Raw genomic sequence first — 9,957 nt, 5'->3', positions numbered from 1 at the left:
TTATTTCCCTTGAAATTCTTGATCTTTTGTTATTCCAAATGAAATTTGTTATAGTTTTTTCTAATTCAGTAAAGAAGTTTTATCAAATATTTTGAAAAAAATATTTTATTATTCTTTGTGAAGAAAATGGGAGACTGTCATTTAGACAATAATCAGATTAAGAAATAGTTGTTTGTTGTGCCTCGTACAGTGGTTATTGATAGTAATGACAATTTAAAAAGTCTTCAGTGAGGTGTCCCCAAGGATTTTTTGCTTGACCAAATACTGTATAATATTTTTATAAATGACTTCCTGAAGCTTCTCTGCCATGGCTTCTTGGATAATCTCTACCTCACAGGAAATTCAGACTATATTCCTAGATCCTTAGCTTGTTCAAAAAGGTCAGCCTTTTGCCTGATAAATCCAGGAATCAGTCTACCTTGACCCTTACTTTACTGTCTTTATCATGATCTCTCTGTTCATAACCTCTGTTTTCAAGTGTTGCTTTATGTTTTGTCTGTTCTCAATAGAATATAGGCTTCTAGAAGGCAAGGACTCTGTTGTTTACTTTCATAGGCCTTTTAATTTTATTTATTCTATCCCTTCCCCCTCTCTATTTCTTTCAGCATAAATGATATGTCTATAAAATTTCCAATGATATAAAACTAGGAGAGATAGCTAATACAGGGGATGACAGTCAGGATCCATAGGGTTCTTGACAGATTAAAACACTTGGCTGTGTCTAATAATAGGAAGTATAGTTGGTGTTATGTATAGGTAACAATGTGTTACTGAGGTAATAAAAATCAATTTTCTAAGCATAACATGGAGAAGGTATGGATAGGTAAAAGTTCTGAAAAAGATCTAGGAGTTTGAGTCATCTACAAGCTCAGTAAGAGTTAGCACTGAAGAGAGTCAGCCAAAAAATTGTTAACATCATCTTAGACTACATAAAGAGAGGTGATGCAAGCATAACCTATATCAAATTGCTTGCTGCCTCAAATAAAGAGGAGGAGAGAAGAGAGAGGAAGAGAGAGAAAATTCAGAACTCAAAATAAAAAAAGAAATATTAAAATTATTTTACACATAATTGGTAAAAAAATAATTTTTTAATTTAATTTTTTTAAAAAGAGGTGATGATCAAACTTCATTTAAATATTGTCTTCAGTTTGGAGTATCATAAATCAAAAATAACTTTTATAAACTGGAGAGTGTGCAGAGGAAGGCCGCCAGAATAGCAAACGGGTCTTAAATCCCTGATAGAGCATCATAAATAAAAAGAAATGGTTAGTTGGTTTGGAGAAAACTCAAGGGGGTAGGCAGAGATGATTCTTGTTTTCAAGAACTTGAAGAACTCTGTGGAGGGGGGCTTAGACTTTATTTGTTAGACCATAGAGGGCAGAATTCAAAGCAATGGGAAGAAGTGGCAAAGAGGCAAACGTAGGATTGATGTCAGGAAAAGCTTCCTCACAATTAGAGCTGTCCAAATGTGGAATGAGCTTCCTAAGGAATGATGGATTTCTCTTCCATAGAGATCTTTGAGCGGAGGTTGGACAACCACTTTTCAGATATACTGTGTTGGGAATTACTCTTGCGGATGGATTATACTATATAACTGGAGAGTTTCCTTCCAGCTCTCAAATTTTGTGATTCTCTGAAAAATAGGAATGCTAAAAGACACAATTCAGGCTATTTGAGATCAAAGATTTCAAGCGAGAAGGGAAACCTGAAGCTATTTTATTCAACTCACCCATTTTATGGAAGAGGAATTTGAGAGCCAAGGAGGTTAAGTGACAACCAAAGACACATATGTCATTAGTATTATAAGTGGAATTTGAACTCAGGTCCTCTGACTACAAGACCAGCTCTCTTTTCATCCTAATATATTTCCTGAGAATTCAGAGAAGGGATAAATACAATGAAGGCTGAGGTAGTCAGAAAAGATTTTAATTAGCAGTATTTGAGAGAGATTGGTAAGATTTAGATTGGTTAGATTTAGATAAACAGAAAAATGAGGGATACTCTTGTACTTTCCTATTTGTTTCTTACTGTAGTCCAAAATCACATTAAATTTTTTATGACCACATCACATTGCTGGAAGGAAAAATATGAAAATGCATAGGGATAAAAATAGGTATATTGTGTTAAGTGATGATGAGTTTTTTTTACCTCAGATTAAATTGGGTGGACAACAGGGCTAGTTTGGCTATTAGGCTATTAAAGTAAATCATCTGTGAACTGATATGATTATGACAGGTTTGCTGGTAATTGGAACAGAGAAGAAAGGATGAAGATAAGGGATACTTAAAATGAAAAAAATTGCCATAACTTTATGTTTGACCAGGTACATGGTCTTAAAGAAACTTTAATAGAAGGCTCAAAAGAGAATATGAAAATAGTCTTAGAATAGATGAAAGACTGTGATGTAAAAGAGGAAACAGACTAATTCTGTTTAATACTAGCAATCAGAAACAATGATTGGAAGTTATAGAGAGGCAGATTTCACTTCAATAGAAAGATGATTTTTCTTATAATTAGAGATTCTTTAAGAGGTAGAAATGGTCAACATATGGATCACAAATTGGAAGGGACTTAGAAATAACTAGACAAATATAATAGAGAGGATGTATGTGGTGGTGCAAAGTTGGTTGCAAAAGCTCTAGGGTTTCTTTTGAGTTAAGATTTTGAATTATTTATCTATCTACCTATGTATGTATGTATGTATGTATGTATCTATCTATCTATCTATCTATCTATCTATCTATCTATCTATCTATCTATATCTAATTTGTGATTGTCCTCAATGGTCACTCTCTCTTCCCTTCCTTCCAGTGCCCTTCTTTTCTTCCTTTTTTACAATATATCCTGACACCATACTAATATGAACCCTACTTCAAACAGTACTGGAGTAAAGTAAGAACTATGAAACCAAATTTGGGGCAGGAGTGGAATTAGTAATGTTGAAGTAAGGCAATCCCCAGAAAAGAGGCATGCCTAATGTTGAACTGGGAAATGTTGGGTATTCTCTATAATAATCAGGAAGGAAAAAGATCTTCTGTGACATTGTGGCTATGACAGAGGAGAGAAAAATAACATACAGAAATCAGAAAGTACTTATATTTTAAAGTTTAAATATTTGGAAAGATTTATGAGTTCTAGTTTATTTCCATTGTCTGTGAAGCTTTGATAAAATGGTGATGATAACTAAATTTGATCAAGACATTTAAAAATATTTTATGATAATTGCATTGTCTGTGAAGCTGCATATTTTGATTCATCCTCTATGTTGCCTGTAGTAGGTCATTTCCAAAACTGTTACTAATGTACTATTAACATTTTGTATTTATATAAGATTTTTCTTCTAAGGTTCATAAAGCATTTTATAGCTAAAATCTCATGAATCTTTACAGGAAAGGAAGAATTGCCTCTAATTTACAATGGGGGACAACAAGGTACAAACCAAGGTCAATGAGAAAGGCATGAAGAGAGAACAATTCTCTAAAACCTATTTCCTCCTAAATACGATTTAAAGAAAAATTGTATTAGTCACACATAATAATATATACAATGTATTATTTCCCCTCATATGTAAAACTCCTTGAAGTCTCAAGCTGTCTTATTTCATAGCACTTGCATAATATTTTGCAAACCATATTAATACTATTATTATAAATAAATGCTTTTAGTTGTATGGTGACTGCATAGGTAGGTATTGTTTGGTGTTAACCATGCTAGGCTCTGAATACCAAGAGGAAGAGGAGAAATCTTCAGCTAGCCAGGAGTTTACAATTAATTTGGGAATCTATACATATGTACATTTAAAGAGATATAACAAATATAAAAGCATTCTTGGAAGATGGTGAAATGTATAGAAGATTACCTCATCCTCCAAATTCCCCCCCCCAAATGTCTAAAAATAGTCCTCTGAATGAATTTTAATGCTGCATAAGTGTTTAAGAGTTGGGGAAATAATTGTCCAACATGAGACAACTTGAGAAGTGGGTCTCTAGGTCACTAAGATCCAAATAAACAGATGGCCAAACATGGAAGTAGCTGTGCAGACAGAGCTTCAACTTCAGAACCTTCTATTCTTTAATGCTATTAGTCTGACTGTAGCTAATTCCAATAAGAGTAAGGTTTAAGTATTATCCATCACCACCTTCATTCTCCCCTCCACCCTAATAGTTTCACCCCCTCCACCTCTTTATATAATTTACTCCATTTGACTTCTCTCTTCCCATTTCTCTTAGTGCAATCCTTTTTTTCAACCCTAGTTTTTTTTACATACTTCTTTTTTACATGTTTATATACATCTTACTACCACACTCTCTGTATATGTGTACTTCATTTAACTACTATGATAATATAAGAATTTTTATGTGTTACAGATATCATCTTTCCATATCAAAATATGAACAATCTGACTGGATTGAAGCTCTTAATTTCTTTCTTTGTTATTTACTTTTTTCATGCTTCTCTTTAATTTTGTATTTGGACATCAGAATTTCTGTTTAAGTCTTATCTTTTCTTCATAAATGCTTGGAAATCTTCTATTTTATTAAATGATTATACTTTCCCTTGAAAGAATATAGTCAGTTTTGATGGGTAGATAGTTCTTGGTTGTAAACCCACTTCCCTTAACTTCTGAAATATTATATTCCAAGCCTTGTGATCCTTCAATATGGAAGCTGCAAAATCCTGTATAATTGGGAATAGACTCCATGATATTTGAATTGTTTCTTTCTGGCTGCTTACAGTATTTTCTTTTTGACCTGGGAGTTCTTGAATGTGGCCATAACATTCTTGGGAGTTGTCATTTGGCAATTTATTACAGATAGTCAAGCACCAAAGCAACCTTGAAAGTTTGAGAAACAGTACATGTGAGGGAACATTACCCAGATGCACTGGGGATATTTGCGTCCTTTCTCTACCCCTTCCCAAGTAATGTCCTATAGAATGCCCATGGGAGGAATTATCTGAGGGATTGTGGCAAATTCCTGGGAGAGGAAGAGGCAATACTCTAGACCCTCAATAAAATCTAGCAACCTGAATCCCTGGGGATAAGGATGGGTGGGCCTACAATTACATCCCAGCTATGTTTTTTTTCCCATCACCCTGGCCATACTATCTGTAGAATCCTTAAATAAATGCTTTCTGCCTTAAGATGAAGGGGTCTAAGCTGCAATTCTTTGGACAAAAATCAGTATTTGTTCTCCTGTCACAAAATTCACTCTTACAACAATCCTATTAGCAAATTTTGTCTAGTATATACTGAGTTTAAGTTGGAAATCCTCTTTGGTGCAAACTTGTACTATGGGCTTAGAGGGCTATTAATAAGTAAATAGCAGTGCCATTTGTTTAATGCCTTTAAGTGTGTAAAAGAGGGGCAAGAGAGCCAATGTTAAATTTATTATACTAAATATGAATATATAATGCATTAAAGTTATACATATCTTATACCTAAAGACTAAAGGTGATAATGTCAAAAAGAGTAAAAATATGATTAATGGATCCCATCTAATTCTATCATCTATTTAATTTTCAATTATTTAATTATTTATCAGTGATAAATTTAATTATTTAATAATTTGGAATTAGCATCTATTTAATCTCAATGTATATCTCCCCCCTTAGAATGGGAGCTCCTTGTTTTTTTGCCTTTCTTTGTATAACTGGTGCTTAATGTAGTGCCTACTGTGTAGTAAGTACTTAATAAGTGCTTATTGACTTCTTAATCCTTAGGACTGTAGGAACATGGTTTTAGAACTGATAAGCACATCAAAGATTAGCTAGGTTCACTTTAAAGATGAGGGAATTGAAGCTCAGAATGGTTAAGTGAGTTGCTTAAAGACTTATAGGCAAAGTTAGGTTCTGAGCATAGACTCTCTGACTCCAAATCCAGGGACCTTTCCACCCTGCTTTTTTCTAAGTAGTTGTGTAATACATTCAGATTGGGGAGGTTGAGAGTACGAGTGTGAAGTCAAAAATGGCTATGATTTGATTATGAAAAAAGAAAAACACAGTGTGGTGTTGCATGCCTGTATTCCAACTACAGGGGAAGCTTCAGAGTGATGCATCATTTGAGCTTGAGTTCTGAGCTGCAGGTGGGTTAAAGTTGATTAGATGTCTATACTAAGTCTAGCATCAATGTGGTGAGCCCTGCTTTTCCTCTTCTAGAAGTTAGAGTTGGAAGAGGGTAAGAGACAGAGAAGGAAGGAAAGAAAAAAGGAAGAAGAAATGAAAAAGGGAAGGAAGGAACAAGGCTTTCTTAGCCAGTGTGGAGCAAGAGATGAAGATTCTGAAGTGAGATGGAGTAAAGCAATTGAGGTATCTAAAGGCTTTATCCAGTATAGAATCTCAAGAAATTAAATATTAAAGGCAATAGATTTTCTTTTCATTTGGGTATCAGAACTTGTATTAAATTAGAGTACATAGTGCATTAAGGAAAACAAAATTAATCAATTGTTATTTTGGGGCTTCTTATAAAACCATTCTCAAACCTGAGTGTTTTATTTTTCTACCACAAAGTAGATAAAATAAAATCAAAATAGAGAAACAAGAGAGGGGAAAGATGACCACAATAAACGATATAAAAGGATAGGAGAATTTTTTGCCATGTTCAAAGACATGTGCTTCAATATCCTGGTGAAAAAACTAACATTAGTTTCCATTTCAGTGCTTGAACATTGGCAATGGCATTATGCAATTTTCTTTGTGATAATGATCCTATTTCTGGGCCTTCTTAATATCAACAAAAGATAAAATTGCTCAAGAACAAAATGAACTGATTTACCTTCCATTCTATTGAGCAGGCTCTCTCTAAATAAAAAGGTAATTTAAGGTTAGTCTTTCATAGAAATATTCATTCAGCGAAAAACAAACCTTTCTTAATACTCCTTTTTAAAAAAGTTTTAGAATTAAGAATCTTTTCCAAATATACCATTTAACTCAATAATTAGCTGAAATATAAGTTTCTTGAGGAAAATAAGCCCTCAAAGTGTCTAGCATGTAGATATAATGAGGGAGTATTTATTGGAATGAGAATTAAAACCCAAATAGTACACTTTCTTTCCATCAACACTAGCCCTCCCTGCTAATTTCACAATATCTGACACAGTATTTTGTGTGCTCATGTGAGTGGAGTAAAAATGACCACCCACCCAAAATACAATTACAAATCTAGAGTCAGAAAATCAGAGTGGAAGAGACAAAAATTTATTTCTTTTCCTCATTAGGAAGGCAAATGCTTTGGTGGAAATTTGCAAATGCCTGCGTGAAAAATAGATACTCTATAGGTTCCTAATGAAATACTCCCCCACCATCCTGCCCCCCTTGTCGGGGCTAGAACTCACAATCTAGGCACAAATTCTACCCCAATCATAAAATAGCAAGATATATGAATTCATCATATGGAAGGGGGTGAGAGTATCACCCTACATTTCTTTCCTCTTTTTTTGTAGTTTTATTATTTTTTTTAATTTTTTATTGATTAATTAACTTAGGATATTTTCCTATGGTTACATGATTCATGCTCTTTCATGATTCATGCTCTTTCCCCTTCCCTCCTCCCTCCTTCCTTCAAGAGCCAATGAGTAATTCCACTGAGTTTTATATGTATCATTGTTCAAAACCTATTTTCATATTATTAATATTTGCAATGGGGTGATCATTCAAAGTCAACATCCCCAATCATATACCCATTGAACCAAGTGATCAATCATATGTTTTTCTTCTGCATTTCTACTTCCATAGTTCTTTCTCTGGATGTGAATAGTGTTCTTTCTCATAAGTCCCTTGGGATTGTCCTGGGTCATTGCATTGATACTAGTAAAGAAGTCCTTTATGTTCGATTGTGCCTCTGTTTACAATGTTCTCCTGTTTCCGCATCAATTCCCATAGGTATTTCCAGTTCACATGGAATTCCTCTGGTTCATTATTCCTCTCAGTTCAATAGTATTCCATCACCATCAGATACCACAATTTGTTCTGCCATTCCCCAATCGAGGGACACTTCTTCATTTTCCAGTTTTTTGCCATCACAAAGAGCATGCCTATAAATATTTTTGTACAAGTCTTTTTCCTTATTATCTCTTTGGGGTATAAACCCAGCAGTGGTATGTCTGAGTCAAACAGCATGCAGTCTTTTAAAGGCCTTTGGCCATAGTTCCAGATTGCCTTACAGAATGGTTGGGTTAATTCACTACTCCACAAGTAATGCATTAATGTCCCAATTTTGCCATATTCCCTCCAACATTTGTTATTTTCCTTTACTGTCATATTGGTCAATCTGCTAGGTGTGAGGTGGTACCTCAGAGTTGTTTTGATTTGCATTTCTTTAATTATGAGAGATTTAGAACACTTTTCCATGTGCTTATTGATAATTTTGATTTCTTTATCTGATAACTGCATATTCATGCTCCTTACTCATTTATCAATTGGGGAATTCACCCTAAATTTTCAAGGGTAAAGAGGAGATAAGGGTGCAGAGCAGCTGCAGCTGGACTGAATGTCCTTGTTCTTGTTTCTTGAGCCCTGAAGATACCCTTGAAGAGAGATAAAAAGTCAGGTCCTAAAAGACCTAATTTATCTTTGAAGCTGAAAACAGATCTGTTTCCATGTTTCTTTTCTGGTGGTGGGGGCATATAAACTGGATGCTTTGCCTTGAGAAAATTGGGGTGTAAACTGAGTGCTTTACTTTGAGAATTACACACTTAATTCTATCCCATTTACTCAACACTGAGAACTCACTGTCATTAACCATTGTCAGTCACCTTGGTTTCTTAGCTGGGAGGAAATTGCCATTTTATCTCCAAATCTTGCCAAGTCTTATCAACTAGGGATATCTGAGAAACCATAGTTTTTAATATCTGCTAACTAGTAAAAAGAATAAGATTTAAAAGCACCATTAAAGAAAAAGGATTTCAAAGTACTTTTAATATTTTAAAGCATCATTTCCCACAACCAACCCATATCAGGGTCACACTAAGTAGTTAAACCAAGCAAATTTCCAAGTGGAGATTCTTAACCTTTCTCAGTTGTGAATGACTATTATGAAATATAAGTGGGAGGTTAAGATACATAGACAATGATAAAATAAAAGTTAATTAATCATCAAATAGATCTTAAGTACATATTAAACGCATAACTAATTCTATGTTTTATTTGAGATATAAGGGAAGTAGAAGAACCCAGACTTTGTTCTGTAGAATTTGATATAAAATTGAAAAGATAATATTAATCTTCTTCAAAAAACAGAACTAATCAAATACCAGATTGGTATATCTAGATAGGGATTCTTAACCTTTTTTGTGTGTTATGGTCAGATTTGTCAGTCTGTTAAAGCTTATGGTTCCCTTCTCAGAATAATGTTTATTGCCTATATTTATAATGGAAGGAAATACTAAATTTCAGTCAGAGGTTATTTCCGTCCAAGTTCATGGACTCTTGAAATCTATTCACATACTCCTTAGAGGTCCATGGACTCTATATTAAATGTCTCTGATCTAAGAGGTTAGGGAAAATCAGACTAATAACTATAGCAAAGTAACTTGGACTTTGCTCCAGGGGACTGAAATTTAGAAGTGCTGTTTACAATTCTATTTCAGAATATGGCAAAGAACTGAGCTTGGCATCTAGTTAGCCAGAATAATCAGTTAAAATAGGAAGCTATGAATTTGGAGGAAATATGACTTCCTTTCTTTTGAAAACCTATGTCTGCTTAGCTCCCTGACTCCGATGTTCTTTGCTGCCTCCTCAGGCAGGATGGAGAGGTTTCAAGGTTCCTAGATTCTTTTCCTTTCTTTCTCTCAACCTGGGATGGTGCCTGGATTTTTCTCTCTTCCTCAGGGCCTACTGTCACAATGTCTGAGTTTAATCTTAGAAGACTCCTATGTCCTTTGCCCTGGCACATTCTGTGGTATTTCCTCTGACTCAAGGAGCACTAGTTATGCCTCTAGGGAAGGAAGAGCTTAGCATAGA

Source organism: Gracilinanus agilis, chromosome 3 (assembly GCF_016433145.1).
Source record: "Gracilinanus agilis isolate LMUSP501 chromosome 3, AgileGrace, whole genome shotgun sequence".
Lineage (NCBI taxonomy): Eukaryota > Metazoa > Chordata > Mammalia > Didelphimorphia > Didelphidae > Gracilinanus > Gracilinanus agilis.
This window is presented reverse-complemented; position numbering follows the sequence as displayed.